This window comes from Gasterosteus aculeatus, chromosome 2, assembly GCF_964276395.1.
Source record: "Gasterosteus aculeatus chromosome 2, fGasAcu3.hap1.1, whole genome shotgun sequence".
Taxonomy (NCBI): domain Eukaryota; kingdom Metazoa; phylum Chordata; class Actinopteri; order Perciformes; family Gasterosteidae; genus Gasterosteus; species Gasterosteus aculeatus.
The window spans coordinates 23,464,906-23,482,833 of NC_135689.1; the positions used below are offsets into that span (position 1 = coordinate 23,464,906).

The following is a 17,928-nucleotide window of genomic DNA, read 5'->3' on the forward strand; positions in this document are numbered from 1 at the left end:
TTTCTATCTGTAAAAGACACAGAGAAGGCCTTAGAAAGTGACTCCATTTCATTGTCAAAACTACAAAACCTTTGACAAGTTTTAAAAGATTAGGAAGAGGACATACAGTTGCTTACGGCCATACCTCTCTGGCTCCGCCTGATCTCGTCTGATCTCAGAAGCTAAGCAGAGTAGGGCCTGGTTAGTACTTGGATGGAAGACCGCCTGGGAATCCCAGGTGCCGTAAGCTTTTTCAATTCTATCTGTAAAAGACACAGAGAAGGCCTTAGAAAGTGACTCCATTTAATTGTCAAAACTACAAAACCTTTGACACATTTTAAAAGATTAGGTAGAGGACATACAGTTGCTTACGGCCATACCTCTCTGGCTCCGCCTGATCTCGTCTGATCTCAGAAGCTAAGCAGAGTAGGGCCTGGTTAGTACTTGGATGGAAGACCGCCTGGGAATCCCAGGTGCCGTAAGCTTTTTCATTTCTCTCTCTGGAAGAAATCGAGAAGGCATTAGAAAGTGACTCCTTTTTCATTATCAAAACTCCAAAACCTTTGACACATTTTAAAAGATTAGGAAGAGGACATACAGTTGCTTACGGCCATACCTCTCTGGCTCCGCCTGATCTCGTCTGATCTCAGAAGCTAAGCAGAGTAGGGCCTGGTTAGTACTTGGATGGAAGACCGCCTGGGAATCCCAGGTGCCGTAAGCTTTTTCATTTCTCTCTCTGGAAGAAATCGAGAAGGCATTAGAAAGTGACTCCTTTTTCATTATCAAAACTCCAAAACCTTTGACACATTTTAAAAGATTAGGAAGAGGACATACAGTTGCTTACGGCCATACCTCTCTGGCTCCGCCTGATCTCGTCTGATCTCAGAAGCTAAGCAGAGTAGGGCCTGGTTAGTACTTGGATGGAAGACCGCCTGGGAATCCCAGGTGCCGTAAGCTTTTTCATTTCTATCTGTAAAAGACACAGAGAAGGCCTTAGAAAGTGACTCCATTTCATTGTCAAAACTACAAAACCTTTGACACATTTTAAAAGATTAGGTAGAGGACATACAGTTGCTTACGGCCATACCTCTCTGGCTCCGCCTGATCTCGTCTGATCTCAGAAGCTAAGCAGAGTAGGGCCTGGTTAGTACTTGGATGGAAGACCGCCTGGGAATCCCAGGTGCCGTAAGCTTTTTCAATTCTATCTGTAAAAGACACAGAGAAGGCCTTAGAAAGTGACTCCATTTAATTGTCAAAACTACAAAACCTTTGACACATTTTAAAAGATTAGGTAGAGGACATACAGTTGCTTACGGCCATACCTCTCTGGCTCCGCCTGATCTCGTCTGATCTCAGAAGCTAAGCAGAGTAGGGCCTGGTTAGTACTTGGATGGAAGACCGCCTGGGAATCCCAGGTGCCGTAAGCTTTTTCATTTCTCTCTCTGGAAGAAATCGAGAAGGCATTAGAAAGTGACTCCTTTTTCATTATCAAAACTCCAAAACCTTTGACACATTTTAAAAGATTAGGTAGAGGACATACAGTTGCTTACGGCCATACCTCTCTGGCTCCGCCTGATCTCGTCTGATCTCAGAAGCTAAGCAGAGTAGGGCCTGGTTAGTACTTGGATGGAAGACCGCCTGGGAATCCCAGGTGCCGTAAGCTTTTTCATTTCTCTCTCTGGAAGAAATCGAGAAGGCATTAGAAAGTGACTCCTTTTTCATTATCAAAACTCCAAAACCTTTGACACATTTTAAAAGATTAGGAAGAGGACATACAGTTGCTTACGGCCATACCTCTCTGGCTCCGCCTGATCTCGTCTGATCTCAGAAGCTAAGCAGAGTAGGGCCTGGTTAGTACTTGGATGGAAGACCGCCTGGGAATCCCAGGTGCCGTAAGCTTTTTCATTTCTCTCTCTGGAAGAAATCGAGAAGGCATTAGAAAGTGACTCCTTTTTCATTATCAAAACTCCAAAACCTTTGACACATTTTAAAAGATTAGGAAGAGGACATACAGTTGCTTACGGCCATACCTCTCTGGCTCCGCCTGATCTTGTCTGATCTCAGAAGCTAAGCAGAGTAGGGCCTGATTAGTACTTGGATGGAAGACCGCCTGGGAATCCCAGGTGCCGTAAGCTTTTTCATTTCTATCTGTAAAAGACACAGAGAAGGCCTTAGAAAGTGACTCCATTTCATTGTCAAAACTACAAAACCTTTGACAAGTTTTAAAAGATTAGGAAGAGGACATACAGTTGCTTACGGCCATACCTCTCTGGCTCCGCCTGATCTCGTCTGATCTCAGAAGCTAAGCAGAGTAGGGCCTGGTTAGTACTTGGATGGAAGACCGCCTGGGAATCCCAGGTGCCGTAAGCTTTTTCATTTCTATCTGTAAAAGACACAGAGAAGGCCTTAGAAAGTGACTCCATTTCATTGTCAAAACTACAAAACCTTTGACACATTTTAAAAGATTAGGTAGAGGACATACAGTTGCTTACGGCCATACCTCTCTGGCTCTGCCTGATCTCGTCTGATCTCAGAAGCTAAGCAGAGTAGGGCCTGGTTAGTACTTGGATGGAAGACCGCCTGGGAATCCCAGGTGCCGTAAGCTTTTTCATTTCTCTCTCTGGAAGAAATTGAGAAGGCATTAGAAAGTGAATCCTTTTTCATTATCAAAACTCCAAAACCTTTGACACATTTTAAAATATTAGGAAGAGGACATACAGTTGCTTACGGCCATACCTCTCTGGCTCCGCCTGATCTCGTCTGATCTCAGAAGCTAAGCAGAGTAGGGCCTGGTTAGTACTTGGATGGAAGACCGCCTGGGAATCCCAGGTGCCGTAAGCTTTTTCATTTCTCTCTCTGGAAGAAATCGAGAAGGCATTAGAAAGTGACTCCTTTTTCATTATCAAAACTCCAAAACCTTTGACACATTTTAAAAGATTAGGAAGAGGACATACAGTTGCTTACGGCCATACCTCTCTGGCTCCGCCTGATCTCGTCTGATCTCAGAAGCTAAGCAGAGTAGGGCCTGGTTAGTACTTGGATGGAAGACCGCCTGGGAGTCCCAGGTGCCGTAAGCTTTTTCATTTCTATCTGTAAAAGACACAGAGAAGGCCTTAGAAAGTGACTCCATTTCATTGTCAAAACTACAAAACCTTTGACAAGTTTTAAAAGATTAGGAAGAGGACATACAGTTGCTTACGGCCATACCTCTCTGGCTCCGCCTGATCTCGTCTGATCTCAGAAGCTAAGCAGAGTAGGGCCTGGTTAGTACTTGGATGGAAGACCGCCTGGGAATCCCAGGTGCCGTAAGCTTTTTCAATTCTATCTGTAAAAGACACAGAGAAGGCCTTAGAAAGTGACTTCATTTAATTGTCAAAACTACAAAACCTTTGACACATTTTAAAAGATTAGGTAGAGGACATACAGTTGCTTACGGCCATACCTCTCTGGCTCCGCCTGATCTCGTCTGATCTCAGAAGCTAAGCAGAGTAGGGCCTGGTTAGTACTTGGATGGAAGACCGCCTGGGAATCCCAGGTGCCGTAAGCTTTTTCATTTCTCTCTCTGGAAGAAATTGAGAAGGCATTAGAAAGTGAATCCTTTTTCATTATCAAAACTCCAAAACCTTTGACACATTTTAAAATATTAGGAAGAGGACATACAGTTGCTTACGGCCATACCTCTCTGGCTCCGCCTGATCTCGTCTGATCTCAGAAGCTAAGCAGAGTAGGGCCTGGTTAGTACTTGGATGGAAGACTGCCTGGGAATCCCAGGTGCCGTAAGCTTTTTCATTTCTCTCTCTGGAAGAAATCGAGAAGGCATTAGAAAGTGACTCCTTTTTCATTATCAAAACTCCAAAACCTTTGACACATTTTAAAAGATTAGGAAGAGGACATACAGTTGCTTACGGCCATACCTCTCTGGCTCCGCCTGATCTCGTCTGATCTCAGAAGCTAAGCAGAGTAGGGCCTGGTTAGTACTTGGATGGAAGACCGCCTGGGAATCCCAGGTGCCGTAAGCTTTTTCATTTCTATCTGTAAAAGACACAGAGAAGGCCTTAGAAAGTGACTCCATTTCATTGTCAAAACTACAAAACCTTTGACAAGTTTTAAAAGATTAGGAAGAGGACATACAGTTGCTTACGGCCATACCTCTCTGGCTCCGCCTGATCTCGTCTGATCTCAGAAGCTAAGCAGAGTAGGGCCTGGTTAGTACTTGGATGGAAGACCGCCTGGGAATCCCAGGTGCCGTAAGCTTTTTCAATTCTATCTGTAAAAGACACAGAGAAGGCCTTAGAAAGTGACTCCATTTAATTGTCAAAACTACAAAACCTTTGACACATTTTAAAAGATTAGGTAGAGGACATACAGTTGCTTACGGCCATACCTCTCTGGCTCCGCCTGATCTCGTCTGATCTCAGAAGCTAAGCAGAGTAGGGCCTGGTTAGTACTTGGATGGAAGACCGCCTGGGAATCCCAGGTGCCGTAAGCTTTTTCATTTCTCTCTCTGGAAGAAATCGAGAAGGCATTAGAAAGTGACTCCTTTTTCATTATCAAAACTCCAAAACCTTTGACACATTTTAAAAGATTAGGAAGAGGACATACAGTTGCTTACGGCCATACCTCTCTGGCTCCGCCTGATCTCGTCTGATCTCAGAAGCTAAGCAGAGTAGGGCCTGGTTAGTACTTGGATGGAAGACCGCCTGGGAATCCCAGGTGCCGTAAGCTTTTTCAATTCTATCTGTAAAAGACACAGAGAAGGCCTTAGAAAGTGACTCCATTTAATTGTCAAAACTACAAAACCTTTGACACATTTTAAAAGATTAGGAAGAGGACATACAGTTGCTTACGGCCATACCTCTCTGGCTCCGCCTGATCTCGTCTGATCTCAGAAGCTAAGCAGAGTAGGGCCTGGTTAGTACTTGGATGGAAGACCGCCTGGGAATCCCAGGTGCCGTAAGCTTTTTCATTTCTATCTGTAAAAGACACAGAGAAGGCCTTAGAAAGTGACTCCATTTCATTGTCAAAACTACAAAACCTTTGACAAGTTTTAAAAGATTAGGAAGAGGACATACAGTTGCTTACGGCCATACCTCTCTGGCTCCGCCTGATCTCGTCTGATCTCAGAAGCTAAGCAGAGTAGGGCCTGGTTAGTACTTGGATGGAAGACCGCCTGGGAATCCCAGGTGCCGTAAGCTTTTTCAATTCTATCTGTAAAAGACACAGAGAAGGCCTTAGAAAGTGACTCCATTTAATTGTCAAAACTACAAAACCTTTGACACATTTTAAAAGATTAGGTAGAGGACATACAGTTGCTTACGGCCATACCTCTCTGGCTCCGCCTGATCTCGTCTGATCTCAGAAGCTAAGCAGAGTAGGGCCTGGTTAGTACTTGGATGGAAGACCGCCTGGGAATCCCAGGTGCCGTAAGCTTTTTCATTTCTCTCTCTGGAAGAAATCGAGAAGGCATTAGAAAGTGACTCCTTTTTCATTATCAAAACTCCAAAACCTTTGACACATTTTAAAAGATTAGGAAGAGGACATACAGTTGCTTACGGCCATACCTCTCTGGCTCCGCCTGATCTCGTCTGATCTCAGAAGCTAAGCAGAGTAGGGCCTGGTTAGTACTTGGATGGAAGACCGCCTGGGAATCCCAGGTGCCGTAAGCTTTTTCAATTCTATCTGTAAAAGACACAGAGAAGGCCTTAGAAAGTGACTCCATTTAATTGTCAAAACTACAAAACCTTTGACACATTTTAAAAGATTAGGTAGAGGACATACAGTTGCTTACGGCCATACCTCTCTGGCTCTGCCTGATCTCGTCTGATCTCAGAAGCTAAGCAGAGTAGGGCCTGGTTAGTACTTGGATGGAAGACCGCCTGGGAATCCCAGGTGCCGTAAGCTTTTTCATTTCTCTCTCTGGAAGAAATCGAGAAGGCATTAGAAAGTGACTCCTTTTTCATTATCAAAACTCCAAAACCTTTGACACATTTTAAAAGATTAGGAAGAGGACATACAGTTGCTTACGGCCATACCTCTCTGGCTCCGCCTGATCTCGTCTGATCTCAGAAGCTAATCAGAGTAGGGCCTGGTTAGTACTTGGATGGAAGACCGCCTGGGAATCCCAGGTGCCGTAAGCTTTTTCATTTCTCTCTCTGGAAGAAATTGAGAAGGCATTAGAAAGTGAATCCTTTTTCATGATCAAAACTCCAAAACCTTTGACACATTTTAAAATATTAGGAAGAGGACATACAGTTGCTTACGGCCATACCTCTCTGGCTCCGCCTGATCTCGTCTGATCTCAGAAGCTAAGCAGAGTAGGGCCTGGTTAGTACTTGGATGGAAGACCGCCTGGGAATCCCAGGTGCCGTAAGCTTTTTCATTTCTCTCTCTGGAAGAAATCGAGAAGGCATTAGAAAGTGACTCCTTTTTCATTATCAAAACTCCAAAACCTTTGACACATTTTAAAAGATTAGGTAGAGGACATACAGTTGCTTACGGCCATACCTCTCTGGCTCCGCCTGATCTCGTCTGATCTCAGAAGCTAAGCAGAGTAGGGCCTGGTTAGTACTTGGATGGAAGACCGCCTGGGAATCCCAGGTGCCGTAAGCTTTTTCAATTCTATCTGTAAAAGACACAGAGAAGGCCTTAGAAAGTGACTCCATTTAATTGTCAAAACTACAAAACCTTTGACACATTTTAAAAGATTAGGTAGAGGACATACAGTTGCTTACGGCCATACCTCTCTGGCTCTGCCTGATCTCGTCTGATCTCAGAAGCTAAGCAGAGTAGGGCCTGGTTAGTACTTGGATGGAAGACCGCCTGGGAATCCCAGGTGCCGTAAGCTTTTTCATTTCTATCTGTAAAAGACACAGAGAAGGCCTTAGAAAGTGACTCCATTTCATTGTCAAAACTACAAAACCTTTGACAAGTTTTAAAAGATTAGGAAGAGGACATACAGTTGCTTACGGCCATACCTCTCTGGCTCCGCCTGATCTCGTCTGATCTCAGAAGCTAAGCAGAGTAGGGCCTGGTTAGTACTTGGATGGAAGACCGCCTGGGAATCCCAGGTGCCGTAAGCTTTTTCATTTCTCTCTCTGGAAGAAATCGAGAAGGCATTAGAAAGTGACTCCTTTTTCATTATCAAAACTCCAAAACCTTTGACACATTTTAAAAGATTAGGAAGAGGACATACAGTTGCTTACGGCCATACCTCTCTGGCTCCGCCTGATCTCGTCTGATCTCAGAAGCTAAGCAGAGTAGGGCCTGGTTAGTACTTGGATGGAAGACCGCCTGGGAATCCCAGGTGCCGTAAGCTTTTTCATTTCTCTCTCTGGAAGAAATCGAGAAGGCATTAGAAAGTGACTCCTTTTTCATTATCAAAACTCCAAAACCTTTGACACATTTTAAAAGATTAGGAAGAGGACATACAGTTGCTTACGGCCATACCTCTCTGGCTCCGCCTGATCTCGTCTGATCTCAGAAGCTAAGCAGAGTAGGGCCTGGTTAGTACTTGGATGGAAGACCGCCTGGGAATCCCAGGTGCCGTAAGCTTTTTCATTTCTCTCTCTGGAAGAAATCGAGAAGGCATTAGAAAGTGACTCCTTTTTCATTATCAAAACTCCAAAACCTTTGACACATTTTAAAAGATTAGGAAGAGGACATACAGTTGCTTACGGCCATACCTCTCTGGCTCCGCCTGATCTCGTCTGATCTCAGAAGCTAAGCAGAGTAGGGCCTGGTTAGTACTTGGATGGAAGACCGCCTGGGAATCCCAGGTGCCGTAAGCTTTTTCATTTCTCTCTCTGGAAGAAATCGAGAAGGCATTAGAAAGTGACTCCTTTTTCATTATCAAAACTCCAAAACCTTTGACACATTTTAAAAGATTAGGAAGAGGACATACAGTTGCTTACGGCCATACCTCTCTGGCTCCGCCTGATCTCGTCTGATCTCAGAAGCTAAGCAGAGTAGGGCCTGGTTAGTACTTGGATGGAAGACCGCCTGGGAATCCCAGGTGCCGTAAGCTTTTTCATTTCTCTCTCTGGAAGAAATCGAGAAGGCATTAGAAAGTGACTCCTTTTTCATTATCAAAACTCCAAAACCTTTGACACATTTTAAAAGATTAGGAAGAGGACATACAGTTGCTTACGGCCATACCTCTCTGGCTCCGCCTGATCTCGTCTGATCTCAGAAGCTAAGCAGAGTAGGGCCTGGTTAGTACTTGGATGGAAGACCGCCTGGGAATCCCAGGTGCCGTAAGCTTTTTCATTTCTCTCTCTGGAAGAAATCGAGAAGGCATTAGAAAGTGACTCCTTTTTCATTATCAAAACTCCAAAACCTTTGACACATTTTAAAAGATTAGGAAGAGGACATACAGTTGCTTACGGCCATACCTCTCTGGCTCCGCCTGATCTTGTCTGATCTCAGAAGCTAAGCAGAGTAGGGCCTGATTAGTACTTGGATGGAAGACCGCCTGGGAATCCCAGGTGCCGTAAGCTTTTTCATTTCTATCTGTAAAAGACACAGAGAAGGCCTTAGAAAGTGACTCCATTTCATTGTCAAAACTACAAAACCTTTGACAAGTTTTAAAAGATTAGGAAGAGGACATACAGTTGCTTACGGCCATACCTCTCTGGCTCCGCCTGATCTCGTCTGATCTCAGAAGCTAAGCAGAGTAGGGCCTGGTTAGTACTTGGATGGAAGACCGCCTGGGAATCCCAGGTGCCGTAAGCTTTTTCATTTCTATCTGTAAAAGACACAGAGAAGGCCTTAGAAAGTGACTCCATTTCATTGTCAAAACTACAAAACCTTTGACACATTTTAAAAGATTAGGTAGAGGACATACAGTTGCTTACGGCCATACCTCTCTGGCTCTGCCTGATCTCGTCTGATCTCAGAAGCTAAGCAGAGTAGGGCCTGGTTAGTACTTGGATGGAAGACCGCCTGGGAATCCCAGGTGCCGTAAGCTTTTTCATTTCTCTCTCTGGAAGAAATTGAGAAGGCATTAGAAAGTGAATCCTTTTTCATTATCAAAACTCCAAAACCTTTGACACATTTTAAAATATTAGGAAGAGGACATACAGTTGCTTACGGCCATACCTCTCTGGCTCCGCCTGATCTCGTCTGATCTCAGAAGCTAAGCAGAGTAGGGCCTGGTTAGTACTTGGATGGAAGACCGCCTGGGAATCCCAGGTGCCGTAAGCTTTTTCATTTCTCTCTCTGGAAGAAATCGAGAAGGCATTAGAAAGTGACTCCTTTTTCATTATCAAAACTCCAAAACCTTTGACACATTTTAAAAGATTAGGAAGAGGACATACAGTTGCTTACGGCCATTTCTCTCTGGCTCCGCCTGATCTCGTCTGATCTCAGAAGCTAAGCAGAGTAGGGCCTGGTTAGTACTTGGATGGAAGACCGCCTGGGAATCCCAGGTGCCGTAAGCTTTTTCATTTCTATCTGTAAAAGACACAGAGAAGGCCTTAGAAAGTGACTCCATTTCATTGTCAAAACTACAAAACCTTTGACAAGTTTTAAAAGATTAGGAAGAGGACATACAGTTGCTTACGGCCATACCTCTCTGGCTCCGCCTGATCTCGTCTGATCTCAGAAGCTAAGCAGAGTAGGGCCTGGTTAGTACTTGGATGGAAGACCGCCTGGGAATCCCAGGTGCCGTAAGCTTTTTCAATTCTATCTGTAAAAGACACAGAGAAGGCCTTAGAAAGTGACTTCATTTAATTGTCAAAACTACAAAACCTTTGACACATTTTAAAAGATTAGGTAGAGGACATACAGTTGCTTACGGCCATACCTCTCTGGCTCCGCCTGATCTCGTCTGATCTCAGAAGCTAAGCAGAGTAGGGCCTGGTTAGTACTTGGATGGAAGACCGCCTGGGAATCCCAGGTGCCGTAAGCTTTTTCATTTCTCTCTCTGGAAGAAATTGAGAAGGCATTAGAAAGTGAATCCTTTTTCATTATCAAAACTCCAAAACCTTTGACACATTTTAAAATATTAGGAAGAGGACATACAGTTGCTTACGGCCATACCTCTCTGGCTCCGCCTGATCTCGTCTGATCTCAGAAGCTAAGCAGAGTAGGGCCTGGTTAGTACTTGGATGGAAGACCGCCTGGGAATCCCAGGTGCCGTAAGCTTTTTCATTTCTCTCTCTGGAAGAAATCGAGAAGGCATTAGAAAGTGACTCCTTTTTCATTATCAAAACTCCAAAACCTTTGACACATTTTAAAAGATTAGGAAGAGGACATACAGTTGCTTACGGCCATACCTCTCTGGCTCCGCCTGATCTCGTCTGATCTCAGAAGCTAAGCAGAGTAGGGCCTGGTTAGTACTTGGATGGAAGACCGCCTGGGAATCCCAGGTGCCGTAAGCTTTTTCATTTCTATCTGTAAAAGACACAGAGAAGGCCTTAGAAAGTGACTCCATTTCATTGTCAAAACTACAAAACCTTTGACAAGTTTTAAAAGATTAGGAAGAGGACATACAGTTGCTTACGGCCATACCTCTCTGGCTCCGCCTGATCTCGTCTGATCTCAGAAGCTAAGCAGAGTAGGGCCTGGTTAGTACTTGGATGGAAGACCGCCTGGGAATCCCAGGTGCCGTAAGCTTTTTCAATTCTATCTGTAAAAGACACAGAGAAGGCCTTAGAAAGTGACTCCATTTAATTGTCAAAACTACAAAACCTTTGACACATTTTAAAAGATTAGGTAGAGGACATACAGTTGCTTACGGCCATACCTCTCTGGCTCCGCCTGATCTCGTCTGATCTCAGAAGCTAAGCAGAGTAGGGCCTGGTTAGTACTTGGATGGAAGACCGCCTGGGAATCCCAGGTGCCGTAAGCTTTTTCATTTCTCTCTCTGGAAGAAATCGAGAAGGCATTAGAAAGTGACTCCTTTTTCATTATCAAAACTCCAAAACCTTTGACACATTTTAAAAGATTAGGAAGAGGACATACAGTTGCTTACGGCCATACCTCTCTGGCTCCGCCTGACCTCGTCTCATCTCAGAAGCTAAGCAGAGTAGGGCCTGGTTAGTACTTGGATGGAAGACCGCCTGGGAATCCCAGGTGCCGTAAGCTTTTTCAATTCTATCTGTAAAAGACACAGAGAAGGCCTTAGAAAGTGACTCCATTTAATTGTCAAAACTACAAAACCTTTGACACATTTTAAAAGATTAGGTAGAGGACATACAGTTGCTTACGGCCATACCTCTCTGGCTCCGCCTGATCTCGTCTGATCTCAGAAGCTAAGCAGAGTAGGGCCTGGTTAGTACTTGGATGGAAGACCGCCTGGGAATCCCAGGTGCCGTAAGCTTTTTCATTTCTCTCTCTGGAAGAAATTGAGAAGGCATTAGAAAGTGAATCCTTTTTCATGATCAAAACTCCAAAACCTTTGACACATTTTAAAATATTAGGAAGAGGACATACAGTTGCTTACGGCCATACCTCTCTGGCTCCGCCTGATCTCGTCTGATCTCAGAAGCTAAGCAGAGTAGGGCCTGGTTAGTACTTGGATGGAAGACCGCCTGGGAATCCCAGGTGCCGTAAGCTTTTTCATTTCTATCTGTAAAAGACACAGAGAAGGCCTTAGAAAGTGACTCCATTTCATTGTCAAAACTACAAAACCTTTGACACATTTTAAAAGATTAGGTAGAGGACATACAGTTGCTTACGGCCATACCTCTCTGGCTCCGCCTGATCTCGTCTGATCTCAGAAGCTAAGCAGAGTAGGGCCTGGTTAGTACTTGGATGGAAGACCGCCTGGGAATCCCAGGTGCCGTAAGCTTTTTCAATTCTATCTGTAAAAGACACAGAGAAGGCCTTAGAAAGTGACTCCATTTAATTGTCAAAACTACAAAACCTTTGACACATTTTAAAAGATTAGGTAGAGGACATACAGTTGCTTACGGCCATACCTCTCTGGCTCCGCCTGATCTCGCCTGATCTCAGAAGCTAAGCAGAGTAGGGCCTGGTTAGTACTTGGATGGAAGACCGCCTGGGAATCCCAGGTGCCGTAAGCTTTTTCAATTCTATCTGTAAAAGACACAGAGAAGGCCTTAGAAAGTGACTCCATTTAATTGTCAAAACTACAAAACCTTTGACACATTTTAAAAGATTAGGTAGAGGACATACAGTTGCTTACGGCCATACCTCTCTGGCTCCGCCTGATCTCGTCTGATCTCAGAAGCTAAGCAGAGTAGGGCCTGGTTAGTACTTGGATGGAAGACCGCCTGGGAATCCCAGGTGCCGTAAGCTTTTTCATTTCTCTCTCTGGAAGAAATTGAGAAGGCATTAGAAAGTGAATCCTTTTTCATTATCAAAACTCCAAAACCTTTGACACATTTTAAAAGATTAGGAAGAGGACATACAGTTGCTTACGGCCATACCTCTCTGGCTCCGCCTGATCTCGTCTGATCTCAGAAGCTAAGCAGAGTAGGGCCTGGTTAGTACTTGGATGGAAGACCGCCTGGGAATCCCAGGTGCCGTAAGCTTTTTCATTTCTCTCTCTGGAAGAAATCGAGAAGGCATTAGAAAGTGACTCCTTTTTCATTATCAAAACTCCAAAACCTTTGACACATTTTAAAAGATTAGGAAGAGGACATACAGTTGCTTACGGCCATACCTCTCTGGCTCCGCCTGATCTCGTCTGATCTCAGAAGCTAAGCAGAGTAGGGCCTGGTTAGTACTTGGATGGAAGACCGCCTGGGAATCCCAGGTGCCGTAAGCTTTTTCATTTCTCTCTCTGGAAGAAATCGAGAAGGCATTAGAAAGTGACTCCTTTTTCATTATCAAAACTCCAAAACCTTTGACACATTTTAAAAGATTAGGAAGAGGACATACAGTTGCTTACGGCCATACCTCTCTGGCTCCGCCTGATCTCGTCTGATCTCAGAAGCTAAGCAGAGTAGGGCCTGGTTAGTACTTGGATGGAAGACCGCCTGGGAATCCCAGGTGCCGTAAGCTTTTTCAATTCTATCTGTAAAAGACACAGAGAAGGCCTTAGAAAGTGACTCCATTTAATTGTCAAAACTACAAAACCTTTGACACATTTTAAAAGATTAGGTAGAGGACATGGAGTTGCTTACGGCCATACCTCTCTGGCTCCGCCTGATCTCGTCTGATCTCAGAAGCTAAGCAGAGTAGGGCCTGGTTAGTACTTGGATGGAAGACCGCCTGGGAATCCCAGGTGCCGTAAGCTTTTTCATTTCTCTCTCTGGAAGAAATCGAGAAGGCATTAGAAAGTGACTCCTTTTTCATTATCAAAACTCCAAAACCTTTGACACATTTTAAAAGATTAGGTAGAGGACATACAGTTGCTTACGGCCATACCTCTCTGGCTCCGCCTGATCTCGTCTGATCTCAGAAGCTAAGCAGAGTAGGGCCTGTTTAGTACTTGGATGGAAGACCGCCTGGGAATCCCAGGTGCCGTAAGCTTTTTCAATTCTATCTGTAAAAGACACAGAGAAGGCCTTAGAAAGTGACTCCATTTAATTGTCAAAACTACAAAACCTTTGACACATTTTAAAAGATTAGGTAGAGGACATACAGTTGCTTACGGCCATACCTCTCTGGCTCCGCCTGATCTCGTCTGATCTCAGAAGCTAAGCAGAGTAGGGCCTGGTTAGTACTTGGATGGAAGACCGCCTGGGAATCCCAGGTGCCGTAAGCTTTTTCATTTCTCTCTCTGGAAGAAATTGAGAAGGCATTAGAAAGTGAATCCTTTTTCATTATCAAAACTCCAAAACCTTTGAAACATTTTAAAAGATTAGGAAGAGGACATACAGTTGCTTACGGCCATACCTCTCTGGCTCCGCCTGATCTCGTCTGATCTCAGAAGCTAAGCAGAGTAGGGCCTGGTTAGTACTTGGATGGAAGACCGCCTGGGAATCCCAGGTGCCGTAAGCTTTTTCATTTCTCTCTCTGGAAGAAATCGAGAAGGCATTAGAAAGTGACTCCTTTTTCATTATCAAAACTCCAAAACCTTTGACACATTTTAAAAGATTAGGAAGAGGACATACAGTTGCTTACGGCCATACCTCTCTGGCTCCGCCTGATCTCGTCTGATCTCAGAAGCTAAGCAGAGTAGGGCCTGGTTAGTACTTGGATGGAAGACCGCCTGGGAATCCCAGGTGCCGTAAGCTTTTTCAATTCTATCTGTAAAAGACACAGAGAAGGCCTTAGAAAGTGACTCCATTTAATTGTCAAAACTACAAAACCTTTGACACATTTTAAAAGATTAGGTAGAGGACATGCAGTTGCTTACGGCCATACCTCTCTGGCTCCGCCTGATCTCGTCTGATCTCAGAAGCTAAGCAGAGTAGGGCCTGGTTAGTACTTGGATGGAAGACCGCCTGGGAATCCCAGGTGCCGTAAGCTTTTTCAATTCTATCTGTAAAAGACACAGAGAAGGCCTTAGAAAGTGACTCCATTTAATTGTCAAAACTACAAAACCTTTGACACATTTTAAAAGATTAGGTAGAGGACATACAGTTGCTTACGGCCATACCTCTCTGGCTCCGCCTGATCTCGTCTGATCTCAGAAGCTAAGCAGAGTAGGGCCTGGTTAGTACTTGGATGGAAGACCGCCTGGGAATCCCAGGTGCCGTAAGCTTTTTCATTTCTATCTGTAAAAGACACAGAGAAGGCCTTAGAAAGTGACTCCATTTCATTGTCAAAACTACAAAACCTTTGACACATTTTAAAAGATTAGGTAGAGGACATACAGTTGCTTACGGCCATACCTCTCTGGCTCCGCCTGATCTCGTCTGATCTCAGAAGCTAAGCAGTGTAGGGCCTGGTTAGTACTTGGATGGAAGACCGCCTGGGAATCCCAGGTGCCGTAAGCTTTTTCAATTCTATCTGTAAAAGACACAGAGAAGGCCTTAGAAAGTGACTCCATTTAATTGTCAAAACTACAAAACCTTTGACACATTTTAAAAGATTAGGTAGAGGACATACAGTTGCTTACGGCCATACCTCTCTGGCTCCGCCTGATCTCGTCTGATCTCAGAAGCTAAGCAGAGTAGGGCCTGGTTAGTACTTGGATGGAAGACCGCCTGGGAATCCCAGGTGCCGTAAGCTTTTTCAATTCTATCTGTAAAAGACACAGAGAAGGCCTTAGAAAGTGACTCCATTTAATTGTCAAAACTACAAAACCTTTGACACATTTTAAAAGATTAGGTAGAGGACATACAGTTGCTTACGGCCATACCTCTCTGGCTCCGCCTGATCTCGTCTGATCTCAGAAGCTAAGCAGAGTAGGGCCTGGTTAGTACTTGGATGGAAGACCGCCTGGGAATCCCAGGTGCCGTAAGCTTTTTCATTTCTCTCTCTGGAAGAAATTGAGAAGGCATTAGAAAGTGAATCCTTTTTCATTATCAAAACTCCAAAACCTTTGACACATTTTAAAAGATTAGGAAGAGGACATACAGTTGCTTACGGCCATACCTCTCTGGCTCCGCCTGATCTCGTCTGATCTCAGAAGCTAAGCAGAGTAGGGCCTGGTTAGTACTTGGATGGAAGACCGCCTGGGAATCCCAGGTGCCGTAAGCTTTTTCATTTCTCTCTCTGGAAGAAATCGAGAAGGCATTAGAAAGTGACTCCTTTTTCATTATCAAAACTCCAAAACCTTTGACACATTTTAAAAGATTAGGAAGAGGACATACAGTTGCTTACGGCCATACCTCTCTGGCTCCGCCTGATCTCGTCTGATCTCAGAAGCTAAGCAGAGTAGGGCCTGGTTAGTACTTGGATGGAAGACCGCCTGGGAATCCCAGGTGCCGTAAGCTTTTTCAATTCTATCTGTAAAAGACACAGAGAAGGCCTTAGAAAGTGACTCCATTTAATTGTCAAAACTACAAAACCTTTGACACATTTTAAAAGATTAGGTAGAGGACATGGAGTTGCTTACGGCCATACCTCTCTGGCTCCGCCTGATCTCGTCTGATCTCAGAAGCTAAGCAGAGTAGGGCCTGGTTAGTACTTGGATGGAAGACCGCCTGGGAATCCCAGGTGCCGTAAGCTTTTTCATTTCTCTCTCTGGAAGAAATCGAGAAGGCATTAGAAAGTGACTCCTTTTTCATTATCAAAACTCCAAAACCTTTGACACATTTTAAAATATTAGGAAGAGGACATACAGTTGCTTACGGCCATACCTCTCTGGCTCCGCCTGATCTCGTCTGATCTCAGAAGCTAAGCAGAGTAGGGCCTGGTTAGTACTTGGATGGAAGACCGCCTGGGAATCCCAGGTGCCGTAAGCTTTTTCATTTCTATCTGTAAAAGACACAGAGAAGGCCTTAGAAAGTGACTCCATTTCATTGTCAAAACTACAAAACCTTTGACACATTTTAAAAGATTAGGTAGAGGACATACAGTTGCTTACGGCCATACCTCTCTGGCTCCGCCTGATCTCGTCTGATCTCAGAAGCTAAGCAGAGTAGGGCCTGGTTAGTACTTGGATGGAAGACCGCCTGGGAATCCCAGGTGCCGTAAGCTTTTTCATTTCTCTCTCTGGAAGAAATTGAGAAGGCATTAGAAAGTGAATCCTTTTTCATTATCAAAACTCCAAAACCTTTGACACATTTTAAAATATTAGGAAGAGGACATACAGTTGCTTACGGCCATACCTCTCTGGCTCCGCCTGATCTCGTCTGATCTCAGAAGCTAAGCAGAGTAGGGCCTGGTTAGTACTTGGATGGAAGACCGCCTGGGAATCCCAGGTGCCGTAAGCTTTTTCATTTCTCTCTCTGGAAGAAATCGAGAAGGCATTAGAAAGTGACTCCTTTTTCATTATCAAAACTCCAAAACCTTTGACACATTTTAAAAGATTAGGAAGAGGACATACAGTTGCTTACGGCCATACCTCTCTTGCTCCGCCTGATCTCGTCTGATCTCAGAAGCTAAGCAGAGTAGGGCCTGGTTAGTACTTGGATGGAAGACCGCCTGGGAATCCCAGGTGCCGTAAGCTTTTTCATTTCTATCTGTAAAAGACACAGAGAAGGCCTTAGAAAGTGACTCCATTTCATTGTCAAAACTACAAAACCTTTGACACGTTTTAAAAGATTAGGAAGAGGACATACAGTTGCTTACGGCCATACCTCTCTGGCTCCGCCTGATCTCGTCTGATCTCAGAAGCTAAGCAGAGTAGGGCCTGGTTAGTACTTGGATGGAAGACCGCCTGGGAATCCCAGGTGCCGTAAGCTTTTTCATTTCTCTCTCTGGAAGAAATCGAGAAGGCATTAGAAAGTGACTCCTTTTTCATTATCAAAACTCCAAAACCTTTGACACATTTTAAAAGATTAGGAAGAGGACATACAGTTGCTTACGGCCATACCTCTCTGGCTCCGCCTGATCTCGTCTGATCTCAGAAGCTAAGCAGAGTAGGGCCTGGTTAGTACTTGGATGGAAGACCGCCTGGGAATCCCAGGTGCCGTAAGCTTTTTCATTTCTCTCTCTGGAAGAAATCGAGAAGGCATTAGAAAGTGACTCCTTTTTCATTATCAAAACTCCAAAACCTTTGACACATTTTAAAAGATTAGGAAGAGGACATACAGTTGCTTACGGCCATACCTCTCTGGCTCCGCCTGATCTCGTCTGATCTCAGAAGCTAAGCAGAGTAGGGCCTGGTTAGTACTTGGATGGAAGACCGCCTGGGAATCCCAGGTGCCGTAAGCTTTTTCAATTCTATCTGTAAAAGACACAGAGAAGGCCTTAGAAAGTGACTCCATTTAATTGTCAAAACTACAAAACCTTTGACACATTTTAAAAGATTAGGTAGAGGACATGGAGTTGCTTACGGCCATACCTCTCTGGCTCCGCCTGATCTCGTCTGATCTCAGAAGCTAAGCAGAGTAGGGCCTGGTTAGTACTTGGATGGAAGACCGCCTGGGAATCCCAGGTGCCGTAAGCTTTTTCATTTCTCTCTCTGGAAGAAATCGAGAAGGC

The 17,928-nt window shown here is 44.5% G+C and overlaps 75 non-coding genes and 1 pseudogene across 75 annotated transcripts; all 76 read left to right on the forward strand.

Annotated features, from left to right (window-relative positions):
- The first annotated feature begins 110 nt into the window (after window positions 1-110).
- Window positions 111-229, forward strand: LOC144403747 (5S ribosomal RNA). Its single transcript, XR_013465685.1, has one exon. It is a non-coding gene; the product is annotated as a 5S ribosomal RNA (ribosomal RNA).
- A 116-nt stretch (window positions 230-345) lies between these two features.
- Window positions 346-464, forward strand: LOC144403748 (5S ribosomal RNA). Its single transcript, XR_013465686.1, has one exon. It is a non-coding gene; the product is annotated as a 5S ribosomal RNA (ribosomal RNA).
- A 117-nt stretch (window positions 465-581) lies between these two features.
- Window positions 582-700, forward strand: LOC144403749 (5S ribosomal RNA). Its single transcript, XR_013465687.1, has one exon. It is a non-coding gene; the product is annotated as a 5S ribosomal RNA (ribosomal RNA).
- Window positions 701-817: 117 nt separating this feature from the next.
- On the forward strand, window positions 818-936 carry LOC144403750 (5S ribosomal RNA). The gene has a single exon (XR_013465688.1). It is a non-coding gene; the product is annotated as a 5S ribosomal RNA (ribosomal RNA).
- A 116-nt stretch (window positions 937-1,052) lies between these two features.
- Window positions 1,053-1,171, forward strand: LOC144403751 (5S ribosomal RNA). Its single transcript, XR_013465689.1, has one exon. It is a non-coding gene; the product is annotated as a 5S ribosomal RNA (ribosomal RNA).
- A 116-nt stretch (window positions 1,172-1,287) lies between these two features.
- On the forward strand, window positions 1,288-1,406 carry LOC144403752 (5S ribosomal RNA). The gene has a single exon (XR_013465690.1). It is a non-coding gene; the product is annotated as a 5S ribosomal RNA (ribosomal RNA).
- Window positions 1,407-1,523: 117 nt separating this feature from the next.
- Window positions 1,524-1,642, forward strand: LOC144403753 (5S ribosomal RNA). Its single transcript, XR_013465691.1, has one exon. It is a non-coding gene; the product is annotated as a 5S ribosomal RNA (ribosomal RNA).
- Window positions 1,643-1,759: 117 nt separating this feature from the next.
- Window positions 1,760-1,878, forward strand: LOC144403754 (5S ribosomal RNA). Its single transcript, XR_013465692.1, has one exon. It is a non-coding gene; the product is annotated as a 5S ribosomal RNA (ribosomal RNA).
- A 117-nt stretch (window positions 1,879-1,995) lies between these two features.
- Window positions 1,996-2,114, forward strand: LOC144398871 (5S ribosomal RNA). The gene has a single exon (XR_013461018.1). It is a non-coding gene; the product is annotated as a 5S ribosomal RNA (ribosomal RNA).
- Window positions 2,115-2,230: 116 nt separating this feature from the next.
- Window positions 2,231-2,349, forward strand: LOC144403756 (5S ribosomal RNA). The gene has a single exon (XR_013465694.1). It is a non-coding gene; the product is annotated as a 5S ribosomal RNA (ribosomal RNA).
- Window positions 2,350-2,465: 116 nt separating this feature from the next.
- On the forward strand, window positions 2,466-2,584 carry LOC144397419 (5S ribosomal RNA). The gene has a single exon (XR_013459565.1). It is a non-coding gene; the product is annotated as a 5S ribosomal RNA (ribosomal RNA).
- Window positions 2,585-2,701: 117 nt separating this feature from the next.
- LOC144403757 (5S ribosomal RNA) lies at window positions 2,702-2,820 on the forward strand. Its single transcript, XR_013465695.1, has one exon. It is a non-coding gene; the product is annotated as a 5S ribosomal RNA (ribosomal RNA).
- A 117-nt stretch (window positions 2,821-2,937) lies between these two features.
- Window positions 2,938-3,056, forward strand: LOC144397018 (5S ribosomal RNA). Its single transcript, XR_013459164.1, has one exon. It is a non-coding gene; the product is annotated as a 5S ribosomal RNA (ribosomal RNA).
- Window positions 3,057-3,172: 116 nt separating this feature from the next.
- On the forward strand, window positions 3,173-3,291 carry LOC144403758 (5S ribosomal RNA). Its single transcript, XR_013465696.1, has one exon. It is a non-coding gene; the product is annotated as a 5S ribosomal RNA (ribosomal RNA).
- Window positions 3,292-3,407: 116 nt separating this feature from the next.
- LOC144403759 (5S ribosomal RNA) lies at window positions 3,408-3,526 on the forward strand. Its single transcript, XR_013465697.1, has one exon. It is a non-coding gene; the product is annotated as a 5S ribosomal RNA (ribosomal RNA).
- A 117-nt stretch (window positions 3,527-3,643) lies between these two features.
- LOC144398184 (5S ribosomal RNA) lies at window positions 3,644-3,762 on the forward strand. The gene has a single exon (XR_013460331.1). It is a non-coding gene; the product is annotated as a 5S ribosomal RNA (ribosomal RNA).
- A 117-nt stretch (window positions 3,763-3,879) lies between these two features.
- On the forward strand, window positions 3,880-3,998 carry LOC144403760 (5S ribosomal RNA). The gene has a single exon (XR_013465698.1). It is a non-coding gene; the product is annotated as a 5S ribosomal RNA (ribosomal RNA).
- A 116-nt stretch (window positions 3,999-4,114) lies between these two features.
- On the forward strand, window positions 4,115-4,233 carry LOC144403761 (5S ribosomal RNA). The gene has a single exon (XR_013465699.1). It is a non-coding gene; the product is annotated as a 5S ribosomal RNA (ribosomal RNA).
- A 116-nt stretch (window positions 4,234-4,349) lies between these two features.
- LOC144403762 (5S ribosomal RNA) lies at window positions 4,350-4,468 on the forward strand. The gene has a single exon (XR_013465700.1). It is a non-coding gene; the product is annotated as a 5S ribosomal RNA (ribosomal RNA).
- A 117-nt stretch (window positions 4,469-4,585) lies between these two features.
- LOC144403763 (5S ribosomal RNA) lies at window positions 4,586-4,704 on the forward strand. Its single transcript, XR_013465701.1, has one exon. It is a non-coding gene; the product is annotated as a 5S ribosomal RNA (ribosomal RNA).
- A 116-nt stretch (window positions 4,705-4,820) lies between these two features.
- On the forward strand, window positions 4,821-4,939 carry LOC144403764 (5S ribosomal RNA). Its single transcript, XR_013465702.1, has one exon. It is a non-coding gene; the product is annotated as a 5S ribosomal RNA (ribosomal RNA).
- A 116-nt stretch (window positions 4,940-5,055) lies between these two features.
- Window positions 5,056-5,174, forward strand: LOC144403765 (5S ribosomal RNA). Its single transcript, XR_013465703.1, has one exon. It is a non-coding gene; the product is annotated as a 5S ribosomal RNA (ribosomal RNA).
- Window positions 5,175-5,290: 116 nt separating this feature from the next.
- Window positions 5,291-5,409, forward strand: LOC144403767 (5S ribosomal RNA). The gene has a single exon (XR_013465705.1). It is a non-coding gene; the product is annotated as a 5S ribosomal RNA (ribosomal RNA).
- Window positions 5,410-5,526: 117 nt separating this feature from the next.
- Window positions 5,527-5,645, forward strand: LOC144403768 (5S ribosomal RNA). The gene has a single exon (XR_013465706.1). It is a non-coding gene; the product is annotated as a 5S ribosomal RNA (ribosomal RNA).
- A 116-nt stretch (window positions 5,646-5,761) lies between these two features.
- On the forward strand, window positions 5,762-5,880 carry LOC144397420 (5S ribosomal RNA). Its single transcript, XR_013459566.1, has one exon. It is a non-coding gene; the product is annotated as a 5S ribosomal RNA (ribosomal RNA).
- A 117-nt stretch (window positions 5,881-5,997) lies between these two features.
- Window positions 5,998-6,116, forward strand: LOC144398198 (5S ribosomal RNA). The gene has a single exon (XR_013460345.1). It is a non-coding gene; the product is annotated as a 5S ribosomal RNA (ribosomal RNA).
- A 117-nt stretch (window positions 6,117-6,233) lies between these two features.
- On the forward strand, window positions 6,234-6,352 carry LOC144403769 (5S ribosomal RNA). The gene has a single exon (XR_013465707.1). It is a non-coding gene; the product is annotated as a 5S ribosomal RNA (ribosomal RNA).
- Window positions 6,353-6,469: 117 nt separating this feature from the next.
- Window positions 6,470-6,588, forward strand: LOC144403770 (5S ribosomal RNA). The gene has a single exon (XR_013465708.1). It is a non-coding gene; the product is annotated as a 5S ribosomal RNA (ribosomal RNA).
- A 116-nt stretch (window positions 6,589-6,704) lies between these two features.
- On the forward strand, window positions 6,705-6,823 carry LOC144397421 (5S ribosomal RNA). Its single transcript, XR_013459567.1, has one exon. It is a non-coding gene; the product is annotated as a 5S ribosomal RNA (ribosomal RNA).
- A 116-nt stretch (window positions 6,824-6,939) lies between these two features.
- Window positions 6,940-7,058, forward strand: LOC144403771 (5S ribosomal RNA). Its single transcript, XR_013465709.1, has one exon. It is a non-coding gene; the product is annotated as a 5S ribosomal RNA (ribosomal RNA).
- A 117-nt stretch (window positions 7,059-7,175) lies between these two features.
- Window positions 7,176-7,294, forward strand: LOC144403772 (5S ribosomal RNA). Its single transcript, XR_013465710.1, has one exon. It is a non-coding gene; the product is annotated as a 5S ribosomal RNA (ribosomal RNA).
- Window positions 7,295-7,411: 117 nt separating this feature from the next.
- Window positions 7,412-7,530, forward strand: LOC144403773 (5S ribosomal RNA). Its single transcript, XR_013465711.1, has one exon. It is a non-coding gene; the product is annotated as a 5S ribosomal RNA (ribosomal RNA).
- Window positions 7,531-7,647: 117 nt separating this feature from the next.
- LOC144403774 (5S ribosomal RNA) lies at window positions 7,648-7,766 on the forward strand. Its single transcript, XR_013465712.1, has one exon. It is a non-coding gene; the product is annotated as a 5S ribosomal RNA (ribosomal RNA).
- Window positions 7,767-7,883: 117 nt separating this feature from the next.
- On the forward strand, window positions 7,884-8,002 carry LOC144403775 (5S ribosomal RNA). Its single transcript, XR_013465713.1, has one exon. It is a non-coding gene; the product is annotated as a 5S ribosomal RNA (ribosomal RNA).
- Window positions 8,003-8,119: 117 nt separating this feature from the next.
- On the forward strand, window positions 8,120-8,238 carry LOC144403776 (5S ribosomal RNA). Its single transcript, XR_013465714.1, has one exon. It is a non-coding gene; the product is annotated as a 5S ribosomal RNA (ribosomal RNA).
- A 117-nt stretch (window positions 8,239-8,355) lies between these two features.
- On the forward strand, window positions 8,356-8,474 carry LOC144398872 (5S ribosomal RNA). Its single transcript, XR_013461019.1, has one exon. It is a non-coding gene; the product is annotated as a 5S ribosomal RNA (ribosomal RNA).
- Window positions 8,475-8,590: 116 nt separating this feature from the next.
- LOC144403778 (5S ribosomal RNA) lies at window positions 8,591-8,709 on the forward strand. Its single transcript, XR_013465716.1, has one exon. It is a non-coding gene; the product is annotated as a 5S ribosomal RNA (ribosomal RNA).
- Window positions 8,710-8,825: 116 nt separating this feature from the next.
- LOC144397423 (5S ribosomal RNA) lies at window positions 8,826-8,944 on the forward strand. The gene has a single exon (XR_013459569.1). It is a non-coding gene; the product is annotated as a 5S ribosomal RNA (ribosomal RNA).
- A 117-nt stretch (window positions 8,945-9,061) lies between these two features.
- On the forward strand, window positions 9,062-9,180 carry LOC144403779 (5S ribosomal RNA). The gene has a single exon (XR_013465717.1). It is a non-coding gene; the product is annotated as a 5S ribosomal RNA (ribosomal RNA).
- A 117-nt stretch (window positions 9,181-9,297) lies between these two features.
- On the forward strand, window positions 9,298-9,416 carry LOC144399057 (5S ribosomal RNA). The gene has a single exon (XR_013461202.1). It is a non-coding gene; the product is annotated as a 5S ribosomal RNA (ribosomal RNA).
- Window positions 9,417-9,532: 116 nt separating this feature from the next.
- On the forward strand, window positions 9,533-9,651 carry LOC144403780 (5S ribosomal RNA). The gene has a single exon (XR_013465718.1). It is a non-coding gene; the product is annotated as a 5S ribosomal RNA (ribosomal RNA).
- Window positions 9,652-9,767: 116 nt separating this feature from the next.
- Window positions 9,768-9,886, forward strand: LOC144403781 (5S ribosomal RNA). Its single transcript, XR_013465719.1, has one exon. It is a non-coding gene; the product is annotated as a 5S ribosomal RNA (ribosomal RNA).
- Window positions 9,887-10,003: 117 nt separating this feature from the next.
- Window positions 10,004-10,122, forward strand: LOC144403782 (5S ribosomal RNA). The gene has a single exon (XR_013465720.1). It is a non-coding gene; the product is annotated as a 5S ribosomal RNA (ribosomal RNA).
- Window positions 10,123-10,239: 117 nt separating this feature from the next.
- Window positions 10,240-10,358, forward strand: LOC144403783 (5S ribosomal RNA). Its single transcript, XR_013465721.1, has one exon. It is a non-coding gene; the product is annotated as a 5S ribosomal RNA (ribosomal RNA).
- A 116-nt stretch (window positions 10,359-10,474) lies between these two features.
- LOC144403784 (5S ribosomal RNA) lies at window positions 10,475-10,593 on the forward strand. The gene has a single exon (XR_013465722.1). It is a non-coding gene; the product is annotated as a 5S ribosomal RNA (ribosomal RNA).
- A 116-nt stretch (window positions 10,594-10,709) lies between these two features.
- LOC144403785 (5S ribosomal RNA) lies at window positions 10,710-10,828 on the forward strand. The gene has a single exon (XR_013465723.1). It is a non-coding gene; the product is annotated as a 5S ribosomal RNA (ribosomal RNA).
- A 117-nt stretch (window positions 10,829-10,945) lies between these two features.
- LOC144399793 (5S ribosomal RNA) lies at window positions 10,946-11,064 on the forward strand (annotated as a pseudogene).
- A 116-nt stretch (window positions 11,065-11,180) lies between these two features.
- On the forward strand, window positions 11,181-11,299 carry LOC144403786 (5S ribosomal RNA). The gene has a single exon (XR_013465724.1). It is a non-coding gene; the product is annotated as a 5S ribosomal RNA (ribosomal RNA).
- Window positions 11,300-11,416: 117 nt separating this feature from the next.
- On the forward strand, window positions 11,417-11,535 carry LOC144403787 (5S ribosomal RNA). The gene has a single exon (XR_013465725.1). It is a non-coding gene; the product is annotated as a 5S ribosomal RNA (ribosomal RNA).
- Window positions 11,536-11,651: 116 nt separating this feature from the next.
- On the forward strand, window positions 11,652-11,770 carry LOC144403789 (5S ribosomal RNA). The gene has a single exon (XR_013465727.1). It is a non-coding gene; the product is annotated as a 5S ribosomal RNA (ribosomal RNA).
- Window positions 11,771-11,886: 116 nt separating this feature from the next.
- Window positions 11,887-12,005, forward strand: LOC144398418 (5S ribosomal RNA). Its single transcript, XR_013460565.1, has one exon. It is a non-coding gene; the product is annotated as a 5S ribosomal RNA (ribosomal RNA).
- A 116-nt stretch (window positions 12,006-12,121) lies between these two features.
- On the forward strand, window positions 12,122-12,240 carry LOC144403790 (5S ribosomal RNA). Its single transcript, XR_013465728.1, has one exon. It is a non-coding gene; the product is annotated as a 5S ribosomal RNA (ribosomal RNA).
- Window positions 12,241-12,357: 117 nt separating this feature from the next.
- LOC144403791 (5S ribosomal RNA) lies at window positions 12,358-12,476 on the forward strand. The gene has a single exon (XR_013465729.1). It is a non-coding gene; the product is annotated as a 5S ribosomal RNA (ribosomal RNA).
- A 117-nt stretch (window positions 12,477-12,593) lies between these two features.
- LOC144403792 (5S ribosomal RNA) lies at window positions 12,594-12,712 on the forward strand. The gene has a single exon (XR_013465730.1). It is a non-coding gene; the product is annotated as a 5S ribosomal RNA (ribosomal RNA).
- Window positions 12,713-12,829: 117 nt separating this feature from the next.
- Window positions 12,830-12,948, forward strand: LOC144403793 (5S ribosomal RNA). Its single transcript, XR_013465731.1, has one exon. It is a non-coding gene; the product is annotated as a 5S ribosomal RNA (ribosomal RNA).
- Window positions 12,949-13,064: 116 nt separating this feature from the next.
- LOC144403794 (5S ribosomal RNA) lies at window positions 13,065-13,183 on the forward strand. Its single transcript, XR_013465732.1, has one exon. It is a non-coding gene; the product is annotated as a 5S ribosomal RNA (ribosomal RNA).
- Window positions 13,184-13,300: 117 nt separating this feature from the next.
- Window positions 13,301-13,419, forward strand: LOC144397537 (5S ribosomal RNA). Its single transcript, XR_013459683.1, has one exon. It is a non-coding gene; the product is annotated as a 5S ribosomal RNA (ribosomal RNA).
- A 116-nt stretch (window positions 13,420-13,535) lies between these two features.
- Window positions 13,536-13,654, forward strand: LOC144403795 (5S ribosomal RNA). The gene has a single exon (XR_013465733.1). It is a non-coding gene; the product is annotated as a 5S ribosomal RNA (ribosomal RNA).
- A 117-nt stretch (window positions 13,655-13,771) lies between these two features.
- On the forward strand, window positions 13,772-13,890 carry LOC144403796 (5S ribosomal RNA). The gene has a single exon (XR_013465734.1). It is a non-coding gene; the product is annotated as a 5S ribosomal RNA (ribosomal RNA).
- A 117-nt stretch (window positions 13,891-14,007) lies between these two features.
- LOC144403797 (5S ribosomal RNA) lies at window positions 14,008-14,126 on the forward strand. The gene has a single exon (XR_013465735.1). It is a non-coding gene; the product is annotated as a 5S ribosomal RNA (ribosomal RNA).
- A 116-nt stretch (window positions 14,127-14,242) lies between these two features.
- Window positions 14,243-14,361, forward strand: LOC144403798 (5S ribosomal RNA). The gene has a single exon (XR_013465736.1). It is a non-coding gene; the product is annotated as a 5S ribosomal RNA (ribosomal RNA).
- A 116-nt stretch (window positions 14,362-14,477) lies between these two features.
- On the forward strand, window positions 14,478-14,596 carry LOC144403800 (5S ribosomal RNA). Its single transcript, XR_013465738.1, has one exon. It is a non-coding gene; the product is annotated as a 5S ribosomal RNA (ribosomal RNA).
- A 116-nt stretch (window positions 14,597-14,712) lies between these two features.
- On the forward strand, window positions 14,713-14,831 carry LOC144397109 (5S ribosomal RNA). Its single transcript, XR_013459254.1, has one exon. It is a non-coding gene; the product is annotated as a 5S ribosomal RNA (ribosomal RNA).
- A 116-nt stretch (window positions 14,832-14,947) lies between these two features.
- On the forward strand, window positions 14,948-15,066 carry LOC144403801 (5S ribosomal RNA). Its single transcript, XR_013465739.1, has one exon. It is a non-coding gene; the product is annotated as a 5S ribosomal RNA (ribosomal RNA).
- A 116-nt stretch (window positions 15,067-15,182) lies between these two features.
- LOC144403802 (5S ribosomal RNA) lies at window positions 15,183-15,301 on the forward strand. Its single transcript, XR_013465740.1, has one exon. It is a non-coding gene; the product is annotated as a 5S ribosomal RNA (ribosomal RNA).
- A 117-nt stretch (window positions 15,302-15,418) lies between these two features.
- On the forward strand, window positions 15,419-15,537 carry LOC144403803 (5S ribosomal RNA). Its single transcript, XR_013465741.1, has one exon. It is a non-coding gene; the product is annotated as a 5S ribosomal RNA (ribosomal RNA).
- A 117-nt stretch (window positions 15,538-15,654) lies between these two features.
- On the forward strand, window positions 15,655-15,773 carry LOC144403804 (5S ribosomal RNA). Its single transcript, XR_013465742.1, has one exon. It is a non-coding gene; the product is annotated as a 5S ribosomal RNA (ribosomal RNA).
- A 116-nt stretch (window positions 15,774-15,889) lies between these two features.
- Window positions 15,890-16,008, forward strand: LOC144403806 (5S ribosomal RNA). The gene has a single exon (XR_013465744.1). It is a non-coding gene; the product is annotated as a 5S ribosomal RNA (ribosomal RNA).
- Window positions 16,009-16,125: 117 nt separating this feature from the next.
- On the forward strand, window positions 16,126-16,244 carry LOC144403807 (5S ribosomal RNA). The gene has a single exon (XR_013465745.1). It is a non-coding gene; the product is annotated as a 5S ribosomal RNA (ribosomal RNA).
- Window positions 16,245-16,360: 116 nt separating this feature from the next.
- LOC144403808 (5S ribosomal RNA) lies at window positions 16,361-16,479 on the forward strand. Its single transcript, XR_013465746.1, has one exon. It is a non-coding gene; the product is annotated as a 5S ribosomal RNA (ribosomal RNA).
- A 117-nt stretch (window positions 16,480-16,596) lies between these two features.
- LOC144403809 (5S ribosomal RNA) lies at window positions 16,597-16,715 on the forward strand. Its single transcript, XR_013465747.1, has one exon. It is a non-coding gene; the product is annotated as a 5S ribosomal RNA (ribosomal RNA).
- Window positions 16,716-16,832: 117 nt separating this feature from the next.
- Window positions 16,833-16,951, forward strand: LOC144397303 (5S ribosomal RNA). The gene has a single exon (XR_013459448.1). It is a non-coding gene; the product is annotated as a 5S ribosomal RNA (ribosomal RNA).
- Window positions 16,952-17,067: 116 nt separating this feature from the next.
- LOC144403810 (5S ribosomal RNA) lies at window positions 17,068-17,186 on the forward strand. Its single transcript, XR_013465748.1, has one exon. It is a non-coding gene; the product is annotated as a 5S ribosomal RNA (ribosomal RNA).
- A 117-nt stretch (window positions 17,187-17,303) lies between these two features.
- LOC144403812 (5S ribosomal RNA) lies at window positions 17,304-17,422 on the forward strand. Its single transcript, XR_013465750.1, has one exon. It is a non-coding gene; the product is annotated as a 5S ribosomal RNA (ribosomal RNA).
- Window positions 17,423-17,539: 117 nt separating this feature from the next.
- LOC144403813 (5S ribosomal RNA) lies at window positions 17,540-17,658 on the forward strand. Its single transcript, XR_013465751.1, has one exon. It is a non-coding gene; the product is annotated as a 5S ribosomal RNA (ribosomal RNA).
- A 116-nt stretch (window positions 17,659-17,774) lies between these two features.
- On the forward strand, window positions 17,775-17,893 carry LOC144403814 (5S ribosomal RNA). The gene has a single exon (XR_013465752.1). It is a non-coding gene; the product is annotated as a 5S ribosomal RNA (ribosomal RNA).
- The last annotated feature ends 35 nt before the right edge of the window (window positions 17,894-17,928 follow it).